The sequence below is a fragment of the Cherax quadricarinatus genome, chromosome 48, assembly GCF_038502225.1.
Source record: "Cherax quadricarinatus isolate ZL_2023a chromosome 48, ASM3850222v1, whole genome shotgun sequence".
In the NCBI taxonomy this organism is placed as follows: Eukaryota; Metazoa; Arthropoda; class Malacostraca; order Decapoda; family Parastacidae; genus Cherax; species Cherax quadricarinatus.
Genome location: NC_091339.1, coordinates 7,444,422 through 7,470,357, shown reverse-complemented (window position 1 = coordinate 7,470,357; position 25,936 = coordinate 7,444,422). Strand labels below are relative to the sequence as shown.

General features: G+C 42.4%; 2 protein-coding genes across 4 annotated transcripts in view; one reads left to right on the top strand and one right to left on the bottom strand.

The window, feature by feature from the left end:
• Polr3H (RNA polymerase III subunit H) overlaps window positions 1–25,936 on the top strand; it is a 797,681-nt gene that overhangs the window by 437,553 nt on the left and 334,192 nt on the right. For both annotated transcript variants that reach the window (XM_070094857.1, XM_070094853.1), the window contains exon 3: window positions 1,131–1,252. The gene's annotated coding sequence lies outside the window, so the exon portion shown is untranslated. The remainder of the gene's footprint in view (window positions 1–1,130; window positions 1,253–25,936) is intronic.
• The window catches only part of p130CAS (Serine_rich_CAS and FAT-like_CAS_C domain-containing protein p130CAS), a 488,085-nt gene that overhangs the window by 290,142 nt on the left and 172,007 nt on the right, over window positions 1–25,936 (bottom strand). The gene's annotated exons all lie outside the window — the stretch shown is intronic.

The window sequence follows — 25,936 nt, the reverse complement described above, 5'->3', positions numbered from 1 at the left end:
TTCTGCTTCTGCTGCTTCTTCTGCTTCTGCTTCTTCTGCTTCTGCTTCTGCTGCTGCTTCTGCTTCTTCTGCTTCTGCTTCTGCTTCTTCTGCTGCTTCTGCTTCTTCTGCTTCTGCTGCTTCTTCTGCTTCTTCTTCTGCTTCTTCTGCTGCTTCTGCTTCTTCTGCTTCTTCTGCTGCTTCTGCTTTTTCTTCTGCTTCTCCTGCTTCTGTTTCTGCTGCTGCTGCTGCTTCTGCTTCTGCTTCTTCTCCTGCTTCTGCTGCTTCTGCTTCTTCTGCTGCTTCTGCTTCTTCTGCCTCTTCTGCTTCTTCTGCTGCTTCTACTGCTGCTGCTGCTTCTTCTTCTGTTTCTGCTTCTGCTTCTGCTGCTTCTACTGCTGCTGCTTCTTCTTCTTATTCTGTTTCTGCTTCTGCTTCTTCTACTCCTGCTTCTTCTGCTGCTTCTGCTTCTTCTGCTGCTTCTTCTTCTGCTGCTGCTGCTGCTTCTGCTTCTTCTTATTCTTCTTGTAATTTCCTTCCCCTCCCTTTTCACCTTTGAGTTGTAATTTGACAGTTCAATGCGGAGTGTCTTTTAGTAAGAGAGAGTTATTCTAAAAGTATTTCAGGCAGGGATGGCCTGCATGTATGCTAGCACCAAATAGCATGAGTGATGAGAGCAGGAATTATGATGTCTGGTCTGAGCCTGGGTCACTGGGCCATCACTACCCTGAATTATAGTACCTATCCTGGTAGGTAGGTTCTTTAATTCAGATTCAGATGATTTATTTCATCATGATACAAGTTTATACAGAGATGGGTGACATTTAGGTGTGCGTGCAGAGTCTCTTAGTATGTCTGACAAGACACATTAAAAAGTAAACTCACTTGGAGTCAAATGAAATTGAAGCAGCTACCCAGGTTTACTTTTTTACGTGCAAGAACATTGTTACTCATCCTTCACTATGTTTCTTGAAGTAAGTCTGCCTGCAAGCATTAGGGAGAACACAGGCACATGTTAACACGATCATACACTTACAAACGCACTAGGGGATTGTACAAACGCTTTCAAACATACACACATTCGTACAAATACTAATTCATCGCAAACTTTAAACCCCAGTATCACAAATCATCTTTCCCTACCTTCACAGGTGGGTCCTCATCCGCGAGTGTGGTCACTGCAGCCGTCTATCATACATCCACAACCCACACTGATCCTTCAACTCCAGGGAACAAGACAAGAGATCTCTCGTCTTGGTATAACCAACCAATGGTAATAACCATTCCTTGTCTTTCTAATGTCCTCGCTAGAAATAATGCCACACTCGTTAATTTTATTGAATTATCCTAAGTTATATCTACATATTGCCTTTATACCCCCTACCAGTTATGTGCTCTCACATGGTTGATCAGGCTCTGATCCACCAGGAGGCCTGGTCACAGACCGGGCCGCGGGGGCGTTGACCCCCGGAACTCTCTCCAGGTAAACTACTCTACAAGCGTATACTTATATCTGTAAAAATCATCTGATGATTTCCTGAATGAAGTTTATCTTTTTTAACCTCTTCAACTTTGCTTTAAATACGTGAAGGATTTATTGCAAGATGCCATAGTCTGTTAACATCATATGTCAGCCACTCTGTTAACAGTGTTAGCTCCCAGGCTGGAATACTGCTGTACATTAGCATACCCATTCAAAGCAGGTGAAATTGCAGATCTAGAGACTTCACAGAGAACCTTTGTTGCACATACAAGTTCCATCAAACACTTTAACTACTGGGAACACTTGGAAGCACTAGACTTGTACTCGCTGGAACGCAGGAGAGAGAGATATAATCTACACCTGGAAAAACCTAGAAGGAATGGTCCCTAATCTTCACACAGAAATAACTCCCTACGAAAGTAAGACTGTGCATGCGGTGCAAAATACCCCCAATGAAAAGTAGGGGCGCCATTGGTACACTAAGAGAAAACACTAAGTGTCTGGGGCCCCAAGACTGTTCAACAACCTCCCACCAGCCATAAGGGGAATTACCAATAGGCCCCTGGCTGCTTTCAAGAGGGAGCTGGACAGACACTTAGTCGGTGCCGGATCAGCCGGACTGTGGTTCGTACGTTAGTCTACGTGCGGACAGCAGTAACAGCCTGGTTGATCAGGCCCTGATCCACCGGGAAGCCTGAGCGTGGACCGGGTCTTTGGGGCGTTGATCCCCGGAATAGCCTCCAAGTAGACTCCAGACAAGTAGACTGCCATGTCAGCCAGTGTGTTCACCGTGTTAATTGTTAACTCCCTTGTCAGCCAGTGTGTTCACCGTGTTAATTGTTAACTCCCGTGTCAGCCAGTGTGTTCACCGTGTTAATTGTTAACTCCCGTGTCAGCCAGTGTGTTCACCGTGTTAATTGTTAACTCCCGTGTCAGCCAGTGTGTTCACCGTGTTAATTGTTAACTCCCGTGTCAGCCAGTGTGTTCACTAATAACACAACTAAATAAAGTAAATCAAGTGGTTACTGCCACAAACTGAACAATAGTGTTCTTAACTTTAATTTATAACATGGCAGAAGCAAATATCTCACGTGTTATGTCAAGCAACACAGTGTTCCACTTTGTGTTCCTGTAATATTATTTGATAACTCTTAACAATTAAACTGATCAACAGACTATTTATTTACAAAAATCACTTGTCAACGTTCACATTAATAACAAAAATAAGTACGAAATGGCTAACTCACAAAACAAGTACAAACTCTACAAATAAAATTATGCATTTTTTTTCATTTCAGTTGGTATTAACATTAATGTTTAATGTTAATACCAACATTAATGTTACTACCATCAGTTTTGGGGTGAGATTAATAAGTTGAGGAAGCCTAGGGAACGAATGGATTTGACAGTTAAAAACAGGAGACGAGACTTAGAAGTATCGGGAACACGGAGGAAATATTTTAAGGAACTGTTAAATGTTGATGAAGAGGGAAGCTGCGATTACGTGCATTGTAGGAGTGAGGAAGAGCAAGATGTGTGTGGGGGAGGTGTGTGAGGCTGTGGATACAATGAAAGGGGGGTAAAGCAGCTGGGATTGATGGGATCAAGACAATGTTAAAAGCAGGTGGGGATATAATTTATGAATAGTTGATGTTTTTATTTAATAAATGAATAAAAGAGGAAAGTACCTAGGGACCAGCAGAGAGCATAAATAGTTCCTCTGTATATAAACAAAGGATACAAAAGAGAGTATAAGAATTATAGGGGAATAAGCCTGTTTAATATACCTAGTAAGGTGTATAGTAATTATTGAAGAATTAAAAGTACAACGGAGAGCAGAACTGTAGATAAACAAGGAGACTTTAGGAAGGGTAAGTGATGTATAGACCATATAAGTAAGCAGTATTTAAATAAGGGTAAAGTGATTTTTTGTTGCATTTAGGGACTTGGAAAAGGTATATGATAGGGTGGATTGGGAAGCAATGTGGCAGATGTTGCAAATATATGAAACAAGTGATAGGTTACTGCAGGCAGTTAAGAGTTTTTTTTTCCCTGGGTTGTGTAACTGATGGATATCTAGATGGGTGGCAATCCTCCTTCTTAGAACACTTCAAAAGATTTTTATATGGGACATTAGCGTTATTGGTCTGTAATTCTTTGCTGTTGCTTTACTACCACCTTTGTGGAATGAGGCTATGTCTGTTGTTTTAAGTGTCTTTGGGATGACCCCTGTGTCCATGCTCTCTCTCCACAGAATGCTGAAGGCGCGTGTGAGGGAGGAACTTTTTGAGGGAGGGAACTAGGTAGTATATTTGTGAGTGTAGAGCTGGTGAATGGCCAGGAGGAAGGCGTAGAGGCAGGGTGGGGGAACAGACGCAGGGAGACAGGCAGGGAGACAGGGAGGATGATATTCAAGGAAATATAACAGCAAATATCGAAACGTAGGACAAAATGAAAGAGGAGAGAGGAAAGGAGGGAGGCAGAAGGGACACATAAAAGGAGGGCGATAATGACCGGTGAGAGGAAGCAAGTACGGTTAATAATGGGAGACAAGGAAAAGGGGAAAATAATGAGACGAGGGTATGGGTGGAAAACTGATGATGAGTGATCAAGATAAATGGAAAACTCTAAACAATCCTCTGAGAAAGACTTGGTGAAAGAGGAGAAAGAGATGCCAGATGGAGCACCAGTAGTGGAGAAAGTGATGAGGGAGAGCCCAGTGAATGACACCGGGGACGGGGAAGGGAGGGAAAATGGCTGGGGAGGGGGAGGGTTGCTTGTAAACAATAGTAGGGGCCTGCCACCCCGCCGCGCTGACTGCCCTTGTAGGGGGGGGGGGGTTGAGCGACATAAACAATGCCAGCACACGCTCTGTTCACCATGGTGCGCTGGCAGGAGCACAAATCCACCTCTAGTAATTCATAAGAAGAGCAGAGAACTACAGTAGGCCTACTGGCTCATGCTAGGAAGCTCCCAGTCACACCCGTTCATTTACCCGTCCATCTAACATTCCAAGCTTTACAAAGTTCTCGGCTCACTGACGCTGTTTTTCACAATTAGTTAATAGTTTCTTGAATCACCGCCCCACCAGCCCCATCTGGCACCAAGCCCACTAAATGGGAGAGGAAATATTTCAGGACTAAGAACTATTATCAAACATAGAAAAGTAAACACGTGTATAGCGAAAGTATGCAGAAAATTATGAAAGTGAGATGTCATCTCACTGTACATGGTCATGAAACAGGAGGCAAAGACCAACAATCCTGCCAGAATGCAACACGTTTAATTAAGAGGATACCTTATCACTCCCTGTCTGATTGTTCTCTACTGTCAGCATAGTTGCTGATCCCTGAGTTATATAGCATAGCATATTAGTATCATCCATGTGCTTTAGATAGGAGATCCCTTGTAGGCCTGTAACTTTGTGTGACGTCACGGGATGCACATGTGTATGCTCGTACCTCTGCCCCGGTCTCACTCGGCGTAGACACCCAGGCGAAGACAGGCAAGGCACTGGGCTCCAGTTCCCATCATCTCAGTCTGACAATATATCGTAACCATCCAACAAGTGTGTCTACCTTCAACCCTCGATATCTCCATTTAAGAACCCCTACGATAAATGGTGGCAACGGAGGGCCTGTAATTCTGACGATTACAGCGATTTCTGGAGATAAATTTCGACTGAGCCGGCCATCTTGTGAGTAGGTCTACCGAGGTTAACGCCAGCCAGCTACCTCAAGCCAGTTCTCCCGCCCAAGCTCCTACCAGCTTCTACACCATCCACTGGTCAGTCTCTTTGTATTAGTGTTTATCTGCTTATTTGCATCACTCCCGAGGGGTTGACCCGAGTTTGCAAAATAAGCCAGCTTCCAGTCTGTGGTAGGGGAGCCAGAACAACAGAGTCCTAGTCCAGCCTAGCCTAGCCCATCCAATTCTTTTGCCTGCCAAGCCAGCTTCCACCTCTGCTGTGCTCATCGTGTGAAGTTATCAAGCTATTCTGTGTGAAGGGTTAAGATAAGCCAGCTAGCAACTAACCCAGGTGTCTTACCCCAGTACTCAAGCAAGCCACGCGAGTAGTCTTCATCGCTTGTGATTCAAGCTCCAAGCAATTCTGAGTGTTCTTTTTCATCCTTGTGGTGTTGTGGTATTTTGTGGGTTGTTTTTAAGCCAGTCGGCTTAGAATTATCTTCGCGGCAGTGTGGCTGTCCTCAGTGGGGCTTACGCCGTTCAACCCATAGACCCAGCCACCCACGACCACGTGTGTCGCACCATTGCCGGTCTCAGCCCTGTTAACCCACAAACCCAACTACACTCACCACGCAGCCTCAGACACCTCACTCAGCCATTACCCACTCACCTAACTTCTTCAGTGTTTTGGTGCACTACTAAGGGTTGTAGCACCATATTTTAAGGACCACATAGGGGGTCAAGAGCTAGAGTGTGTTTTCGCGCCACCGTTAAAAGCCTCCTGTGTGTGTGTCTCATCGATGTAAGCGCAATTCTACGATCACGTGTGCAGAGGACAGCAGCAACAAAACCTTACCCTCGCAGAACTGGGTTTAAGTGTAAATAGCCTGTATAATTAGATGTCCAAGATGAATGAAATTATCAACTGTGTGTTTTGTTATTAGCTGATCAGTTGTCAGAAATTTTTGTGTTCACGTTCCCTCCGTATTCTGAGAATTTGACAGTAATAGTCTGAGTGCACCAGATGCCTTTGCTGTTAATTTCACCTTGTATATACATATTTATTCTTCCTCAGAATCCGTAGAGTACTTGAATACAGATCGATCGATCAATTCCACCCATATTGTACAATGATTTGTTCTTATAGTTTGTAATGCATTACGTTAAAACTCATTACGTTAACACCCATTACGTAAAACTCATGTTGTAACATCCATTATGATACCATCCATTAGTTCTAAGTTATATATGAATTTGTTATTGTATAGAATCAGCCCAGATCCACCTGCCTGTTTCAGCCTATAGATAGTAGTGTATGTCGAGACGACATACGTAACATGACCGAGCTGTCAGCACAGTTGCTGATCCCTGAGTTATATAGCATAGCATATTAGTATCATCCATGTGCTTTAGATAGGAGATCCCTTGTAGGCCTGTGACTTTGTGTGACGTCACGGGATGCGCATGTGTACGCTCGTACCTCTGCCCCTGTCTCACTCGGCGTAGACACCCAGGCGAAGACAGGCAAGGCACTGGGCTCCAGTTCCCATCATCTCAGTCTGACAATATATCGTAACCATCCAACAAGTGTGTCTACCTTCAACCCTCGATATCTCCATTTAAGAACCCCTACGATACTACCACCAATACATTCAGTAAAATATCAGTGGTTGACAAGAATATTGGGTTCAGAGCAGGTCGCTCATGCCTCTCACAACTACTGGATCACTATGATATGGCCTTGGATGCACTGGAAGAAAAATAGAATGCAGATGTAATATACATGTACTTTGCAAAAGCGTTAGACAAGTGCGATCATGGCGTAATAGCGCACAAAATACGTGCTAAAGGAATAACTGGCAAAGTGGGGAGATGGATCTTCAACTTCCTAACCAATCGAACACAAAGAGTAGTGGTCAACAGAGTTAAATCGGAGGCTGCCATAGTGAAGAGCTCTGTTCCACAAGGCACAGTACTCGCTCCCATCCTGTTCCTCATCCTTATATTAGACATAGACAGAGATGTAATCCACAGCACCGTATCATCCTTTGCAGACGATACTAGGATCTGCATGAAGCTGTCATCTATTGAGGACGGTTAACCTCCAAGAAGATATAAACCAAGTTTTCCAATGGGCAGCGGAAAACAATATATTTAATGAGGACAAATTCCAACTACTCCGTTCTGGAAAACTGAAGGAGATAATAACTAGAACAAAGTATACTATTGACTCCGGCCATACAATAGAGCGGAAAAATAATGTAAGGGTCCTGGGAGTGGTAGTGTCTGAGAATCTCTCTTTCAAGGATCACAACAGTGCCACGATCACAAGTGCAAAGAAAATGATAGGATGGATAATGAGAAAGTTCAAAACGAGAGATGCCAAGCCAATGATGATCCTTTTCATATCACTTGTTCTCTCTAGGGTGGAATACTGCTGTACATTAACATCTCCGTTCAAAGCAGGTGAAATTGCAGATCTAGAGTGTGTCCAGTGAACCTTTACTGCACGTATAAGTTCTGTCAAGCACCTTAACTACTGGGAACGCTTGGAAGCACTTGACTTGTACTCGTTGGAACGCAGGGGAGAGATAGATATCATAATCTACACTTGGAAAATCCTAGAAGGAATGGTCCCGAATCTGCACACAGAAACCACACCCTACGAAAGTAAAAGACTGGGCAGGCGATGCAAAATACCCCCAATTAAAAGTAGGGGCGCCATTGGTACACTAAGAGAAAACACTAAGTGTCCGGGGCCCAAGACTGTTCAACAGCCTCCCACCAAGCATAAGGGGAATTACCAATAGGTCCCTGGCTGCCTTCAAGAGAGAGCTGGACAGATACCTAAAGTCGGTGCCGGATCAGCCGGGCTGTGGTTCGTACGTTGGACTACGTGAGGCCAGCAGTAACATCCTGGTTGATCAGGCCCTGATCCACCGGGAGGCCTGGTCGTGGACCGGGCCACGGGGGCGTTGATCCCCGGAATAACCTCCAGGTAGACAGTACGACTCTTGTGTTCAGTGAGCACATTAAACATTAACAGCCAACATGAATTGTATATAAATTTAATGTCAAACTCTGACAGTATTTTCGACACACTGCTAACTCAACGGACTTCAAAGAAGCCTTGACAGAATGCCCATGAACTCTTCCCAGGCTCAGACTTCTGCAAATCTATATCCCACAAAATTAAAAAACAAAAAACTATCATTACCAGGGGTTGCAACAGGAAAAAAAAAACTTTTGCCTTTGATATATATTTAAAGTTGTTCTACTCCCAGATCAGGCCCTGGGCCAGGCTTGTCTGGTGCTTACCTGGTTAACCAGGCTGTTGCTGCGGTGGCCCTCTCGCCCCCACACCCTCATAATACAATACTCTCCTCAGTAATCTACTTCTCATTTTCGTATCTTCAAACAAATCTACAAATCGCTGCCTTCTACCATCCTTCATGGACGATACTAGATTATTAAGACTGGCATCGTGAAGATAGCAAAAGTTCAAGTTGAAATAAACCAAGACTTCTAGTGGCTGCATAAAACAATGTAATGTTTAACGAGGACAAATTTAACTTACTCTGGTACGGAAAATTTAATAAATGGACCGGAGTATAATACAAAAATTATTCAGAAGATACACTTAGAAGTGACGACGTCAGAAGATCAAACATTGCAGGATCACAACATTGATATCACAACCGCAAGGAAAATAACACGGAGCGAGGAATGGAGAGAAGAAAGCAGCGAGGGATTGAGAAGAAAGGGCGAGAGATGGAGAAAGAGGGATAGAAAGAAGGGAGGGATGGAGAAAGAGGAAAAGAAAGGAGGGATGGAGAAAAAGGAACAAAGAAAGGAGGGATGGAGAAAGAGGGACAGAAAGAAGGGAGGGATGGAGAAACAGGGACAGAAAGAAGGGAGGGATGGGGAAAGAGGGATAGAAAGAAGGGAGGGATGGAGAAAGAGGGATAGAAAGAAGGGAGGGATGGAGAAACGGACAGAAAGAAGGGAGGGATGGAGAAAGAGGGATAGAAAGGAGGGAGGGATGAAGAGAGAGAGAGACAGAAAGAAGGGAGGGATGCAGAAAAAAAGGAGGGATGGAGAAAGGAATAGAAAGAAGTGAGGGATGGAGAAAGAGGGATGTGGAAAGAGGGACAGAAAGAAGGGAGGGATGGAGAAACAGGGACAGAAAGAATGGAGGGATGGAGAAACAGGGACAAAGAAGGGAGGGATGGAGAAACAGGGACAGAAAGAAGGGAGGGCTGGAGAAACAGGGACACAAAGAAGGGAGGGATGGAGAAACAGGGACAGAAAGAAGGGAGGGATGGAGAAAGAGCTCTACGCTATGTCTCCTCAGTGATTACCTTCATGGTAGATCTCTAAGGGTAATTCTCAATGGAACGGAATCAGCAAGACATCCTATTGGGGCAAGTGTTCCACAAGGAAGCGTGCTGGGACCATTGTTATGGAATGTCTACTTCAACGACCTTCTTCATCTCATCCCAGAATCCCATGCATATGCAGACGACTGTACACTGACATTCACTTATCCAAGAGAAGAAATGCCAGCTTCTCTAAGCTACATCAATCACCAGCTAAGAGCTGTATCAGCTTTGGGAAATAGATGGCAAGTAACATTTGCACCTGAGGAAACACAAATGATGATGGTTTCTAGGCACCATGATGGTAATGCTGGTGCAGTAGTAAGGATGAATGGGAGGGTGTTGGTACCTGGGGAAGAAGTTGATATCCTTGGTGTGAAATTTGACTCCAAACTAACCATGAAGAACCACGTTGTAAATCTTGCAAACAAGGCAGCCAGGAAGCTTACACCACTTCGCCGTATCTCGCATCTGCTTGACAGTAGGGGTTGCAAGATTCTGTACGAGGCACAAGTATGCTCACACCTTGAGTATGCTCCACTTTCTTGGTTTGCCTGCCCCCCCCCCTCTCATCTGCGACTGCTTGACAGAGTAGAGAACAGAGCAAGACGTCTCATCTCTCGCCTGGACCCATCCTGGATAGATCTGTCATTTCAGCAGAGCCTTCAACACAGGAGGGATGTGGGTGGCCTTACTGTTATGTACAAGGCCAATATTGTCAAAGTACCACACTTGGATCCACTTCGAGGACAGCGTGAAACAAGCTTTTATGCCACAAGACGGGCAGAAAGCAGCAACTTCACTCTGGCTGTACCCTTCTCAAGAACATCACTCCATCTGAGATCATATATACCCAGGATGACTCGAGTATGGAACACATTCGTACAGCATAATGATGTGAACGAGATAGTCAGTTGATCAAATGAAAATGCTGACCCACAGATGGCTCCAACTTCATCCTGTTCCCTACTTGTATGTCTCATAAAAATAAAAATGCTTTCAGATGAGCTGGTGTAGGTAACAGCTCTTAGCTTGCCAATAAAGTTAGGAATCCTTAACCTGTAAATAGCTTCTCAATAAAGCTAGGAATCCTTAACCTGTAAATAGCTTCCCAATAAAGTTAGGAATCCTTAACCTGTAAATAGCTTCCCAATAAAGTTAGGAATCCTTAACCTGTAAATAGCTTCTCAATAAAGCTAGGGATCCTTAACCTAACCTTGTCAATCCCTGTGTAAAAAAAAAAAATAATATAAAGAAGGGAGAGATGGAGAAAGAGGGATAGAAAGAAGGGAGGGATAGAGAAAGAGGGATGAAGAAACAGGGACAAAGAAGGGAGGGATGGAGAAGCAGGGACAAAAAGAAGGGAGGGATGGAGAAACAGGGACAGAAAGAAGGGAGGGATGGAGAAAGAGGAACAGAAAGAAGGGCGGGATGGAGAAAGAGGAATATAAAGAAGGGAGGGATGGAGAAAGAGGGACAGAAAGAGGGCAGGATGGAGAAAGAGGGGAGGGATGGAGAAAGAGGGATAGAAAGAGGGGAGGGATGGAGAAAGAGGGACAGAGAGAAAGGCGGGATGGAGAAAGAGGGAAGGGATGGAGAAAGAGGGATAGAAAGAGGGGAGGGATGGAGAAAGAGGGATAGAAAGAAGGGAGGGATGGAGAAAGAGGGATAGAAAGAAGGGAGGGATGAAAAATTATGAAGGGATAAATGAAGAGAAGATGTGCAGCAGCTTGTAAATTTCTTTCATTTTTCCACCAATATTTCTGATATCTGTTGTTAACATGTTGAAGAGTCTTGGAGCCCTGACAATATTTCTTAACTTCACTCATGACACTCCTACTCTTCACTGGATTTATTCCAAACTTTCTGCCATGTCTTTCACCTGAATCAGTTGTTATAGCAGTGCGGAGGTTACTGAGCAGGCCCTCGACTCTCTATCCAGTTTATATTCAACTCGTCTATCATCTATGTCACTTCTTCACATACAATTTACAGCACATTTCTAGGTTAGATTAAGTCAGGTTTGTTTCAGTTAGATTAAGTTAGGAAAACTATGAATGTAAAAGTGGATAAAAAAAATTCTATCGAGAGAACAGAAAACGGACACTTTCTGTGAGCAGTTGCACTAAAACAGTCAATTTTCAACTGTTCAAGGCGCCTTCAACAGTACTGAGGTGTTCACAGTAGTTTAAAAGTTTCACTGATTCAGTGCAAGCAGTATAAGAGCTCTGTATATTTTCCAGATCTGTTATCTCTCCTGGAACCCATCATCGCAAGAAACAGTCAGAATTAAGGCTGTTCAAAAACAGTTGATATGTTCTTGTTGGGGTCACATTCATCAGTGGTTTCATCACAGAATTCTCCTCGTGTGCTCTTTTTCAGTAATTTTGTTGACTGTTGTCAGTGTACTGTGCTGGTGTTCACTTCGTTCAAGTATTATCTATGCTGTTAGGTAAGACACATATGCAACAGTTAGACAACTTTATTCCGAAACGTTTCGCCTACACAGTAGGCTTCTTTAGTCGAATACAGAAAGTAGGCAGGAACAGTAGAGATGTGAAGACGATGTAATCAGTCCATCACCCTTGTAGTCGTAGAATTTGAGGTTGTCAGTCCCTCGGCCTGGAGAAGTTCAGTTCCATAGTCAGGAACTATCTGAAGATCAAGCGACAGTGCGGAGACTTAAATACTGTCGGAAGGAGAGGTGCAGGGTAGTAGTAGTAGTAATGAGAATGTAGCCACTGAGAGGTCATGTCCCTCTCAGATCCAGAAAAGCTTGTCCGAGGTGTTTTCTGTACCAAGATGCCATGTGTTGCAGTGTCTGACAAGATGAACATCAAAATGGTATACAATACCGACAGGTTGTTAGGTAAGACACATATGCAACAGTTAGACAAAACGTTTCGGAATAAAGTTGTCTAACTGTTGCATATGTGTCTTACCTAACAACCTGTCGGTATTGTATACCATTTTGATGTTCATTATCTATGCTGTTGATATTTATCACCATTAAACATGATATTTTCATCTGCCCATTAGAAAACTGCTGATATCTGTTTTAATGTTTCTTTGCTGTTTACTGAAGTGACTTTCAAACTTATTTTGGTATCCTCAAAAGACTATACAAAGCTTTGCATAGTGTTATTATTTGTATGCTAAGAGGATGAGAAACAATAATGGTGCTAGGATCGTGTCTAGGGCTGCTTTTTATTTTACTAAGACTTTACGCCCTCTTGTTTACTACCACTCTTTGCGATCTCTATATTAAAATATAATTAACCATTTCCCTACCTTCCCTGCTGCACCTAGTGACCTCATTTCATGGTCGCATTTATCAGAGCCTTTGCAAAATTCGTGTAGATTACATCAGCGTATTGTTTTCCTTTCAAGGTCTCCGTGGTGGTTATGAAAGACAGGATTTTCTTGCTGTCATGTTCACTTGAGTTGTGCTGCTCATATTTCTCCTTGAGGTCAGTAATTTAATGCCTATGCATCGTCTCGAAGATGTTTTTGATGTTAGTAGCGTTGCTGCTTTGTATCTGTACATTACTTGTAGTCACTTCCAGAGGTCACCGCCCACGCGGCCTGGTCCCAAACCAGGCCTCCTCAATGCTAGCTTGATTGATCAGACTGTTGGTGGCCGCCGCACACAGCCCAACGTATGCAATATAGTCTGGCTGAGCAGGAAGTGACTTTAGGAATCTGTCAAGTTTCCTCTTAAAGACAGCCAAGGTTTTGTTGCTAATCCCTCTACTCTTATTGAGTTCTGTCTCCGTTTACTCGCTGCTTCCCTGCTGGTATCCTGCACCATCTACCAAGCTTGTTGTGTTCACAAGCAGTTATTTCGTTGTTCAAGTTTGGTATCAATTCCTCCAGTATCTTCCAGGTGTAGATCATGTATCTTTTCGCCTATTTACTAAGAAGTACAGTTCTAGGGACTTCAAGTGCTTCCAGTAATTTTGGTGCTTGATTGAATATATACGAGCTGTGAAGATCTCTCTACATTTTCCAGTTTTGCGATTTCGCTTATCGTAAATTAGACCGTTAATATACAACAATATTCCAGCCTAGAGAGAGAATGAGTGACCTAAAATGTGTCATTATTGGCTTGGCATCTCTTGTTTTGAAAGTTATCTAACTGGTCGGTTTCCTTGCAGTTGCAATAACACCATTGTTGTGCTCCTTGAAGGTGAGAACTTCTGATATATTCACTCTCAGGTCTCTCACATTAATATTACGCTCTAATCTAATGAGTAATTCGCGTTTCCTTCACACTCCGTTCCAGTCTTTATTTCTTCAATCCTTCCGTGACGTACTAACTAAATTTGCCCTTAATGAATCTCTTAATGTTGTCAGTGGTGCACCGGAAGACTTGGTTTATATCACCTTGGAGGCTCACTGTCTCTTCTGTGGATGCTACTTTTATATAGATACTAGTATCCTCTACAGAGGATAATACAGTGCTATAACTGATGTCCCTATGTCAGAAATGAGAATAAGAAAGAGGAGTAGGGCGAGTACTGTGCCTTGGAGAACAGAATTCTTCACAGTAGACGCTATTTTTTCACTGTTTACTGTTACTTTTTGGGTTTTGCTGTTACTCTAAGCCCCATCTGCAGAGAAGAAACGAGGGAAGGATGGAGACAAGGAAGAAGGGAGGTAGGGAGAAAGAAGATAAATGAAGGATGGAGAGGAGAGAGTGATGGAGGCAGTGAAGGAGAAGAGTGATGGAAGTGAAGAAGAGTGATGGAGGGCGTGAAGGATAGTGGTAGTGAGCAGTAAGTACCTTCAACAACTTGGTCGTCTATATCGATCTTTTGAACTCCCGCTGACTTCCTCTCCTCTCCTCTCTTCTTCTCCTCTTTTTCCTCTTTTTCTTTATCTTGCTGCTGCTGCTTCTGCCTCTGATGCTGTTGCTGCTGGTGCTGCTTCTTCTGCCTCTGCTGCTGTTGCTGCTGCTGCTGCTTCTGCCTCTGCTGCTGCTACTACTGCTGCCGCTTCTGCTCCTGCTTCAGTTGCTGATGTTTTTACCGCTGCTATTTTTTGCTGCTGTCTGTTGTTTCTGCTACTGCTGCTTCTGCTGCTTCTACTGCTGCTACTTCTGCTTCTGCTCTCACCAGTTGCTGGGTTCACCAGTTGCTGCCTTCACCAGTTGCAGTCTTCACTAGTTGCTACCTTCACCAGTTGCTGCCTTCACCAGTTGCTGCCTTCACCAGTTGCAGTCTTCACTAGTTGCTGCCTTCACTAGTTGCTGCCTTCATCAGCTGCTATCGTCGCCAAAATGAATGCAAAAGGAATAATTAAAAAAGTGAGCAGATGTATATTTAATTTTCTGGTAATATAACCCAAGGAGTAATCGTCACCAGAGTGAAATCCGAGGCTGCCACAGTGACAGTTCCCCAAGACACAACACTCTCCAGAAACGTAAGGTGTTTCGTACGTATGAGACTCCGCACGAGCGGCAGCCATTGAAAACACAGCAAACCTCCAAGCTGACATGAAGCAAGTCTTCCAGTGGCCAACTGATTGATGTTCAACGAGGACAAATTTCAGTTATTCCGCTTTGGAAAAAAAATGAGGAAAGAAATGAGGAAGAGTATAGAACAAACTCAGTAGAGTGAAATGCTAATGTTTACCTGGAGAGGGTTTCGGGGGTCATCGCTCCCGCGGCTCGGTCTGACACCAGGCCTCATGGTGGGACAGGGTCTGATCAACCAGGCTGTTACTGCTCGCCTCAAGCAAACTGACGTACGAACCACAGCCCGGTTGGTCAGGTACTGACTTTAGGTGCCTGTCCAGTGCCTTCTTGAAGACAGCCAGGGGTCTATTGGCAATCCCCGTTATGTATGCTGGGAGGCAGTTGAACAATCTTGGGCCCCAGACACTTATTGTGCTGTCTCTCAATGTACTCTTGGCGCTCCTGCTTTTCATCTGAGGAATGTTACATTTCCTGCCGAGTCTTTTGCTTTCATAGGGAGTGATATTGGTGTGCAGGTTTGGTACCTATCCCTCCAGGACCTTCCAAGTGTATATTATCATGTATCTCTCTCGCCTGCGTTCCAGGGAATACAGATCAAGGACTTTCAACCGTTACCAGTAGTTAATGTGCCTTATCGTACTTATGTGTGTCGTGAAAGATATTTGTACACTCTCCAGGTCTGCAATGTGAGGGATTTATAATTGATAATGTCAAAATATCTGGCATTCAAGGATCACAACTGTGCCATCATCACAGAGGAGAGGAAAATGATAGGCTGGATAACTAGAAACTTCAAACCAAGAGATGCCAAGCCAGTGATGATTCTCTTCAAGTCACTTGTTCTCTCTAAGCTGGAATATTGCTGCACTCTAACATCCCCGTTTAAGGCAGACGAAATTGTAGATCTACTACTCGTATAAATTCAAACACCTAAATCATTTTGAACACCTGAAGTCCCTTGATCTGTACTTCTTGGGACGTTGACGAGTAAAAGACACTAATATTCACACCAGAAAAATTCTAGAGGAATTATTGTAAATTTTTACACAAATCACTCGCTATTAGAACAAGAACTTTGGCATGCGGTGCCAAATCCCCCCAGTGAAAAGCAGGCGACCATAGAACAGACCAAGACTTTTTAACTACCTACTTTCATACATAACAGATATTACCAGAAGACCATTATTTGCATTCAAGTGGGAACTTACATTTCCTTGAAGTTAGTTCTAGATTAGCCGGGCTATGGAGCATCAGATGCACTGCATGAGGCTATCACCAACAGCCAAAAGCTGCCCAAGTCTTGTTTGGCATCAGAAGAAGGGTGTTGGTTTAGTGAACGTGAGTACCATTAATCAGGGACGATAACGTTGACTCATGTACCTTGAAATGTGGTTGATACATCAATCTTTTGAAGCCACTAGTTTAAGGCTTCACCTTCTGAAGTTAGTTCTACATAGATGAGTATGACGTGTAAAACATCTGGGTATCTTTATTACTCAAACGTTTCGCCTGCTTAGCAGGCTTCTTCAGTCGATTATAGAGGTGACCTAAATGCTAGAGACAGCAGCAGCAGTGGAGATATAAATACAAGGTGGTCAGTCCACTTACTCAGTGTTGAAGTTACTTTTGAGGTGGTCAGTCCCTCAGTGTTGGTAAGTTTTAACTTCCATAGTCTCCATCAGTGAGAAGCTGAACATGTATATATAATGTATGTCGTACCGAATAGGTAAAACTTGCGATTCTGGCTTAAGTAGCAACGCTCTTCTTGCGGAATAAGGCAAGCTAAAATTTGTGTATACAATAATTTCGCAAAAATCATTCTGAACCTAACGAAAAAATATATTTCATTGTGTTTGTTTATTATTAAATTATTATAAACTTTTAGATATCTAAAATATATTTAGTTGGATTAGGCTAAATTAAATTGCTCTTGTTATAATAAGGTTAAGTAAGTTTTCTAAGGGTCTTTGGTGCAAAATTATTAATTTTTACAAGAGAAAATTTTATAAAGGACTTAACTTTAAAAGAGTTCTTGCTAATTGACCAATTTTACCTATTAGGCACGATATATATATATATTATATATATATATATATATATATATATATATATATATATATATATATATATATATATATATATATAAAATATATATATAAGCGTGTATGCACCTGGAGAAGAGAGAAGTGTAGAGGAGAGAGAGAGATTCTGGGAAATGTTGAGTGAATGCGTGGGGAGTTTTGAATCAAGTGTGAGAGTAATGGTGGTTGGGGATTTCAATGCTAAAATGGGTAAAAATGTTATGGAGGGAGTAGTAGGTAAATTTGGGGTGCCAGGGGTAAATGTAAATGGGGAGCCTTTAATTGAGCTATGTGTAGAAAGAAATTTGGTAATAAGTAATACATATTTTATGAAAAAGAGGATAAATAAATATACAAGGTATGATGTAGCACGTAATGAAAGTAGTTTGTTAGATTATGTATTGGTGGATAAAAGGTTGATGGGTAGGCTCCAGGATGTACATGTTTATAGAGGGGCAACTGATATATCAGATCATTATTTAGTTGTAGCTACAGTTAGAGTAAGAGGTAGATGGGAAAAGAGGAAGGTGGCAACAACAAGAAAGAGGGAGGTGAAAGTGTATAAACTAAGGGAGGAGGAAGTTCGGGCGAGATATAAGCGACTATTGGCAGAAAGGTGGGCTAGTGCAAAGATGAGTAGTGGGGGGGGGGTTGAAGAGGGTTGGAATAGTTTTAAAAATGCAGTATTAGAATGTGGGGCAGAAGTTTGTGGTTATAGGAGGGTGGGGGCAGGAGGAAAGAGGAGTGATTGGTGGAATGATGAAGTAAAGGGTGTGATAAAAGAGAAAAGGTAGCTTACGAGAGGTTTTTACAAAGCAGAAGTGTTATAAGAAGAGCAGAGTATATGGAGAGTAAAAGAAAGGTGAAGAGAGTGGTGAGAGAGTGCAAAAGGAGAGCAGATGAAAGAGTGGGAGAGGCACTGTCAAGAAATTTTTAATGAAAATAAGAAAAAATTATGGAGTGAGTTAAATAAGTTAAGAAAGCCTAGGGAAAGTATGGATTTGTCCGTTAAAATCAGAGTAGGGGAGTTAGTAGATGGGGAGAGGGAGGTATTAGGTAGACGGCGAGAATATTTTGAGGAACTTTTAAATGTTGAGGAAGAAAGGGAGGCGGTAATTTCATGCACTGGTCAGGGAGGTATACCATCTTTTAGGAGTGAAGAAGAGCAGAATGTAAGTGTGGTGGAGGTACGTGAGGCATTACGTAGAATGAAAGGGGGTAAAGCAGCTGGAACTGATGGGATCATGACAGAAATGTTAAAAGCAGGGGGGGATATAGTGTTGGAGTGGTTGGTACTTTTGTTTAATAAATGTATGAAAGAGGGGAAGGTACCTAGGGATTGGCGGAGAGCATGTATAGTCCCTTTATATAAAGGGAAAGGGGACAAAAGAGATTGTAAAAATTATAGAGGAATAAGTTTACTGAGTATACCAGGAAAAGTATACGGTAGGGTTATAATTGAAAGAATTAGAGGTAAGACAGAATGTAGAATTGCGGATGAGCAAGGAGGCTTCAGAGTGGGTAGGGGATGTGTAGATCAAGTGTTTACATTGAAGCATATATGTGAACAGTATTTAGATAAAGGTAGGGAAGTTTTTATTGCATTTATGGATTTAGAAAAGGCATATGATAGTGGATAGAGGAGCAATGTGGCAGATGTTGCAAGTTTATGGAATAGGTGGTAAGTTACTAAATGCTGTAAAGAGCTTTTATGAGGATAGTGAGGCTCAGGTTAGGGTGTGTAGAAGAGAGGGAGACTACTTCCCGGTAAAAGTAGGTCTTAGACAGGGATGTGTAATGTCACCATGGTTGTTTAATATATTTATAGATGGGGTTGTAAAAGAAGTAAATGCTAGGGTGTTCGGGAGAGGGGTGGGATTAAATTATGGGGAATCAAATTCAAAATGGGAATTGACACAGTTACTTTTTGCTGATGATACTGTGCTTATGGGAGATTCTAAAGAAAAATTGCAAAGGTTAGTGGATGAGTTTGAGAATGTGTGTAAAGGTAGAATGTTGAAAGTGAACATAGAAAAGAGTAAGGTGATGAGGGTGTCAAATGATTTAGATAAAGAAAAAATGGATATCAAATTGGGGAGGAGGAGTATGGAAGAAGTGAATGTTTTCAGATACTTGGGAGTTGACGTGTCGGCGGATGGATTTATGAAGGATGAGGTTAATCATAGAATTGATGAGGGAAAAAAGGTGAGTGGTGCGTTGAGGTATATGTGGAGTCAAAAAACGTTATCTATGGAGGCAAAGAAGGGAATGTATGAAAGTATAGTAGTACCAACACTCTTATATGGATGTGAAGCTTGGGTGGTAAATGCAGCAGCGAGGAGACGGTTGGAGGCAGTGGAGATGTCCTGTCTAAGGGCAATGTGTGGTGTAAATATTATGCAGAAAATTCGGAGTGTGGAAATTAGGAGAAGGTGTGGAGTTAATAAAAGCATTAGTCAGAGGGCAGAAGAGGGGTTGTTGAGGTGGTTTGGTCATTTAGAGAGAATAGATCAAAGTAGAATAACATTGAAAGCATATAAATCTATAGGGGAAGGAAAGAGGGGTAGGGGTCGTCCTCGAAAGGGTTGGAAAGAGGGGGTAAAGGAGGTTTTGTGGGCGAGGGGCTTGGACTTCCAGCAAGCGTGCATGAGCGTGTTAGATAGGAGTGAATGGAGACGAATGATACTTGGGACCTGACGATCTGTTGGAGTGTGATCAGGGTAATATTTAGTGAAGGGATTCAGGGAAACCGGTTATTTTCATATAGTCGGACTTGAGTCCTGGAAATGGGAAGTACAATGCCTGCACTTTAAAGGAGGGGTTTGGGATATTGGCAGTTTGGAGGGATATGTTGTGTATCTTTATACGAATATGCTTCTAAACTGTTGTATTCTGAGCACCTCTGCAAAAGCAGTGATAATGTGTGAGTGTGGTGAAAGTGTTGAATGATGATGAAAGTATTCTCTTTTTGGGTATTTTCTTTCTTTTTTGGGTCACCCTGCCTCGGTGGGAGACGGCCGACTTGTTGAAAAAAAAAATGTAATATATTATATATATATTACATTTTTTTTTTTCAACAAGTCGGTCGTCTCCCACCGAGGCAGGGTGACCCAAAAAAGAAAGAAAATACCCAAAAAGAAAACACTTTCATCATCATTCAACACTTTCACCACACTCACAAATTATCACTGTTTTTGCAGAGGTGCTCAGAATACAACAGTTTAGAAGCATATACATATAAAGATACACAACATATCCCTCCAAACTGCCAATATCCCAAACCCCTCCTTTAAAGTGCAGGCATTATACTTCCCATTTCCAGGACTCAAGTCCGACTATATGAAAATAACCGGTTTCCCTGAATCCCTTCACTAAATATTACCCTGCTCACACTCCAACAGATCGTCAGGTCCCAAGTACCATTCATCTCCATTCATTCCTATCTAACACGCTCACGCACGCTTGCTGGAAGTCCAAGCCCCTCGCCCACAAAACCTCCTTTACCCCCTCTCTCCCACCCTTTCGAGGACGACCCCTACCCCGCCTTCCTTCCCCTATAGATTTATGTGCTTTCCATGTCATTCTACTTTGATCCATTCTCTCTAAATGACCAAACCACCTCAACAACCCCTCTTCTGCCCTCTGACTAATGCTTTTATTAACTCCACACTTTTTCCTAATTTCCACACTCCGAATTTTCTGCATAATATTTACACCACACATTGCCCTTAAACAGGACATCTCCACTGCCTCCAACCATCTCCTCGCTGCTGCATTTACCACCCAAGCTTCACATCCATATAAGAGTGTTGGTACTACTATACTTTCATACATTCCCTTCTTTGCCTCCATAGATAACGTTTTTTGACTCCACATATACCTCAACGCACCACTCACCTCTTTTCCCTCATCAATTCTATGATTAACCTCATCCTTCATAAACCCATCCGCCGACACGTCAACTCCCAAGTATCTGAAAACATTCACTTCTTCCATACTACTCCTCCCCAATTTGATATCCAATTTTTCTTTATCTAAATCATTTGATACCCTTATCACCTTACTCTTATCTATGTTCACTTTCAACTTTCTACCTTTACACACATTCTCAAACTCATGTTGGGCCGCCATCCGAGGGCATACGGAGGTGTGGGAGCTTCTAACCTAATTTCATTCTCATCCCTGTTTGGTGTACTAGCCTCACCAGCAGCATTTATATATTATTGTAACCACGAACGAGTGGTATTGATCAATAACAACACTGCGCTAGCCAAGGATTCGAACCCATGTTGTACTGGCCTGCCTCATGGGAAGCTAGAACCAACAGCTAGCTCTGTGCTGGCTGCGCCATTCTTGTAGGGTTGGGTAGTCCTGTGGTTTAAAGCGTCATGTGGTTTTCGCTTACCATGAGGCAGGTCAGAACAACATAGGTTCGAATCCTTGGCTAGCGCAGTGTTGTTATTGATCAATACCACTCGTCAGTGGTTACAATAATATATATATATATATATATATATATATATATATATATATATATATATATATATATATATATATATATATATCTCAGTAGTAGTAACCAGTTACCAGTCTCAGTAGTAGTAACCAGTTACCAGTAACCTGTCCGTTGACTCAACGACCAACCGTCTTGAGTCACGGTCTTTCATATTGTGCTGAGCTGACACTATTTCAAAAGACCCACTACGGGGTACTGGCCAGCCGGCTAGTCAGTATTACGAGTGTAACCAAGGAGATAGGTAACGGCTGCGGGCTCTGTCCACATAACAGTAATAATACGTAATTAACAGCCTACGTGAGTATTTCTACCCTAATCCACGTATCGAACTCCCACATGATAAATTTATCATGTGGGAGTTCGATACGTGGATTAGGGTAGAAATACTCACGTAGGCTGTTAATTACGTATTATTACTGTTATGTGGACAGAGCCCGCAGCCGTTACCTATCTCCTTGGTTACACTCGTAATACTGACTAGCCGGCTGGCCAGTACCCCGTAGTGGGTCTTTTGAAATAGTGTCAGCTCAGCACAATATGAAAGACCGTGACTCAAGACGGTTGGTCGTTGAGTCAACGGACAGGTTACTGGTAACTGGTTACTACTACTGAGAGCTCGGCGACGCTAACGTATGTCGTCCCGACATACAACTAATACAAACTAGAGATGGCAGGTACACGGCTTGGGCTGATTCTATACAATGTCAAAGTACACAACATTAAACATTATAGATACATAAGTAGAACATTGAAATGAAAGCTTACGTAACTGAAACTGTAATACAATACAAGGTATACTATAGTACAACTTAAAACTCAACAAATGAACAACGAACTCTACGTTGAGATTACAAGTGATAAAAACAAAAATTTTGATCGATCGATCTGTATTCATGTGATCTACGGATTCTGAGGAAGGAATATATACAAAGAAAGAGTGTTTAACAGAAAGGCAGATTCGGTGCACGCAAATCTAGACTGTTAACTCTCAGAATGCGGAGAGAACATGAACACAAAAAAAAAATTCTTGAATACTGATAAGTTGATACTGTAATTATTCATCTATACAGGTTATTTACATTTAACCCCAACTCTGCTAGGGTAAGATTGGCATATGCAGAATGGGTGTCATCTCTGGGAGGATCAAACTCTGTAGCATTGGCTAACTCATGCTGTATTTGAGGCAAATCTGAATTGGAAGTTACAAATGATACTTGAGGATTTCTCAATACCTGTCGTGTACGTAGGGAATAACGACATTCAGGTTGATCGTCTGACTGAGTATCAGAGGAAGAGAGTACAGGATCAGGAGGATTGTCAGTGTCTGTCACATTAGTCTGGGTTGGAACATCATTATCATCACATACTAACTTCATATGATCCAAATGCGATTCTTTATACTGACCAGTACTAATCTCTCTAACCTTATACTTATTACCAGTGATATGTTCAACTACGCGATAAGGACCAACAAACCTTTGATCAAGCTTTGGCATTGCAGACGTTTTGTTAAAATTAATCAGCATAACTCTCGAACCTACTTTGATTTTGGATGGCTTTGATCGAGTGTTTGCGACTCTTGTGAATTCAGCTGTTGATTTATGAAGTGTTTCACGGATTCTTCTAAAAACACTTTGAGCTAAGCTGGTACGAGTTGCTACGAAATCATCAGGGTTGTAATTTGGTTTCGGATTAGAATATAACAACTCATAAGGCAAACGTTTATCTACACCATACAATGCATAATGTGGAGTGTCACCTATAGAAACATTGTAAGCAGAATTTATAGCACACTGCACATCAGGTATAACTTCATCCCAAGTTTCACTGTTGGGATTGATAGTAGCTCTCAAGACATCAAGTACTTTCTTATTGGTTCGTTCCGCTAACCCATTGCTGGCAGGATGATGAGGAACAATGGTGGATTTAGTGATCTTGTACAAGGTACACAAATTTTCAAGAATTTCATTACAGAATTCACCTCCGTTATCTGTTACTAGGGACTTAGGAGTGGTATGCCTGCAGATAATGCGTTCTTTAAACGCTTTAGCTACTGTCTCGGCAGTCTTATCTGCAATAGGAACTAACTCACAATATCTGGTGAAATGGTCTACCATAACACACAGATGTTTGTTGCCTTGGAGGGAACATTGGAAATTAGTTAACAAATCTAGCGCAACTCTTTCCCAAGGTTCGCTAGTAGTTGGATACACTTGGATTGGATTAGGACCATTAGCATTGCCTTTATGTTGCATGCAGACACTACATTTCCTAACATACTCAGAAATATCAGTTGCCATACGAGGCCAAAAGTATTTCAATCTGGCTTGTTTTACTGAACGATCCATACCAGGGTGTGCAACACCTGGTACATCGTGAACTAGCTGTAAGGCTACATTCACTAGTGACTGTGGAATTACTAACTGGTATACTCTTCTGCTAGGAGTACCCAACTCGGCTGTTCGATACAGTAATTCTTGGTTCATGAGAAAGTCACTGATGGGTGCTGGTGGCTTCACAGTCAGAATAAGATCTTCCTGGAGCAGGAATCGAATCACACCAGACCACATGGGATCTGTTCGTTGAGCATTCTTTACATCTTCAGCACTAAATGGAGGGTCTGCAGTTACTATACTAACATGTCGCGATAAGGCATCTGCGATTACATTTGACTTGCCAGGTAAATGCTCAAAGGTGGGATTGAACTCTTGGATAGTCAAGGTCCATCTAGCTAACCTTCCAGTAGGTTGTTTGTTCTGGAATAAGGGTATCAGTGGAGCATGATCTGTCAAGACATGAACAGAGTACTGATAAATAATGTCTCGGAAGTGCTTTAAAGACCATACTATTGCTAAAGCTTCTTGCTCAGTTACTGTATAATTACGTTCAGCCTTTGAAAGGACTCGGCTAGCAAATGCAACTGCGTTGTACTTGCCATCGGTCTTCTGAGCTAGCACGGCACCTATGCCAATTGAACTAGCATCAGTTGTCAGATAGAAAGGCTTAGAAAAATCTGGAAATTTCAAAATTGGAGCAGAAGTTAGCTTTTCTTTTAGAGTTTGGAATGCTCTTTCTTGACGGAAGGTCCAAACAAAAGGAGCATCTTTCTTAAGCAACTCAGTTAGAGGAGCAGCTATGGAAGAAAAATTGGCAATGAAAGATCTATAAAAACCTGCTAAGCCCACAAAGGATCTTACGGCATCAGCAGTTTTGGGAGTTGGAAAATTTAGTACTGCAGTTACTTTACTTTGGTCAGTCGTAACCCCTCTAGGAGTGACTACGTGACCAAGAAACTTAATTTCTGATCTGAAAAATTGACATTTTGACAGTTTGATCTTTAAATTGGCTTCTTCAAGCTTACCAAGTACTACATCAAGTCTTTTCAAGTGTGTATCCACGTCTTTAGACATGACGATTACGTCATCTAAGTACACCATAAGTGCATTACCTATGAGACCTCTAAAGATATTAGTCATGAGCCTTGAGAACGTGATAGGGGAAGATCGTAATCCAAATGCCATACGGAGGAAGTGATAATGACCTGTAGGAGTGGAGAATGCAGTTAGCTCTTGGCTGTCCTCGTGAAGAGGGACTTGCCAAAACCCTTGTAACAAATCTAGGGTTGAAAAGACTTTGTTATCTCCAATATTACGTAAAAGATCACCCAGTACAGGGAGTGGAAAGCGATCTGGAATGGTTTTTGTGTTTAACTTCCTAAAGTCAATTACTGGACGCCAAGTACCATCCTTCTTAGGTACTAGTATCAAGGGTGCATTCCAAGGTGAATTGCTAGGTGCAATAACTCCATCATCAAGCATTTGATTGATCAATTCTTCTGCGACAGCAACTTGTGAATGAGGCATTCTGTACGCAGGTATGTAGATAGGTCTAGTACCAGGTTCAAGTGGAATACGATGGGACAATAAGTTCGTTATACCCATCTTCTCACCTGGTAAAGCAATGGCTTTACGACGTTTGTTCAACAGAGTCAACAAACGCTTGACTTCATCTGGGAAATGTCTTTAAATGCAAGAAAAATTGTCTCAAGAAAATTATCACTGGAGTCGGGAGTAGGAGACGGGCGGTGAGTACTGGTGATGGGGCGGGGGGGGTTTCCTCCTCCACTCACACTGTTGTCGTGAAGAAAAGTGCGTTCTAGGCGAACTCACATAACTGGCTTTATCGGTGGCACCAGCTACAATCTCTTGACCAATTATGTGAGCCAAAACAGTACTAGGACCCGGTACAAGGGTGCAAACAACCACAGGTAGATGGGTGGATGGCTGGTGGTGGTGGTGGTGGGTGGATGCTTCTGCCGCGCACCCCGGGTGG